Source organism: Pipistrellus kuhlii, unplaced genomic scaffold, assembly GCF_014108245.1.
Source record: "Pipistrellus kuhlii isolate mPipKuh1 unplaced genomic scaffold, mPipKuh1.p scaffold_m20_p_2, whole genome shotgun sequence".
NCBI classification, from domain to species: Eukaryota; Metazoa; Chordata; class Mammalia; order Chiroptera; family Vespertilionidae; genus Pipistrellus; species Pipistrellus kuhlii.
Window position 1 is genome coordinate 34,583,922 of NW_023425515.1, and position 1,504 is coordinate 34,585,425.

The following is a 1,504-nucleotide window of genomic DNA, read 5'->3' on the forward strand; positions in this document are numbered from 1 at the left end:
CATGCCACCTGCTGGTGGTCAGTGCATGTCATAGCGAGCAGTGGAACTCCTTGTTGGTCCAACTTCCGAGGAGACAATTTGCACATTATCAAATAATATAGGATATCAAATATTTTTTACACTGTTTATTCACATTATGTTGGAAAATTTCGGCATCATAAAGAATCCATTTATATTCCCTAATAGGCATAAGATTTCATATAGCTAATTTTGACTTCAAATTTGGGCCCATATAAATCTATTGTTTCTCTTGATTGGGACTATAAATTTGGTGGTAAGACTGTTAAGAACAATGAAGAAAACCAGAATATTTTAGTAAGTTATCTTTTTTTAGGAATAGCCTATTTTAAGGAATAGATTGGATTCCTATAGGGGAATAGAAAAAGTTTTGTGTTTCTACTAGTCAAACAAAGATACAAATGGACAGCACATCTGCCAATGAATCAGATTCTTCACAGAGCTGCTGCCAGTGACCTAAGTTCACACTGGCATGGTGCTTTATTGTTTACAAAGCACTTCCATCCATAATAGTGTGCTAATAGAAATGGTACACTGATAGAGAATGCTAACGGCGATAGGTGATTTTGCAGTTAAAGAAACCAAATATAGGATCAATCAGATAGTGAAGTATAGAGTCAGAACTGGAATCTCTGTCTTTTTACTGCACAAGCTCAGGATAACAGACTAAAGGGGGTAAAATAACTTTCTATGTATGGTAATATGCTAAAAAATGGCAGAGCAGGTAATACTGAAACTTTACAAACAATCACAGCCTCTACAAGGATATAAGTTAGAGGAGGAGGAATTATTTCATGCATCAATGCTGCAGGAGCTTCTCCAGGTTATACTGTTGAATGACAAGCTACTGCTCTCTGGCTTTGTGGTCCATTTGAAAATCTTTTGGACTCTTAATCCAGAGAAAAAGCACTTAAAGATTGTGGATAAATTTGGAAGGTATATTTTCATATGCAAAGATGGAGTTATGTAAATTACTGGGTGACAGCGACACTCTTAATGAACACTAAGAGTACCCAAAAATGAAAAAGATGTCATTTCTGTCCTTCAGGATCTCAGGATCTAATGAAGACCGAGTTCTATAGAAGGCAAAACACTGATGTTTTTTTCTTCCCATTCCTTAAATGATGATCTTCACTAGGACTTTTTAAAAATGTATTTTTATTTATCTCAGAGAGGAACGGAGAGGGAGAGAGAAATAGAAATACCAATGATGGGAGAGAATACCATTTATTGGCTGCCTCCTGCACATCCCAACTGGAGATCAAACCTTCAACCCAGGCATATACCCTTGACTGGGACCCTTCAGTCCACAGACTGATGCTCTATCCACTGAGCCAAACAGATCAGGGATTCCCTAGGATTTTATTCTTACCAATTGCCTTTTCTTTCTTTCTTTCTTTTTTTCCCCTCACCCTATAGAGTTAGACACTCATCTAGTTATTTATTTCTATGATCATATAATAAGCTGTGGCTCCCATGTGTTTGT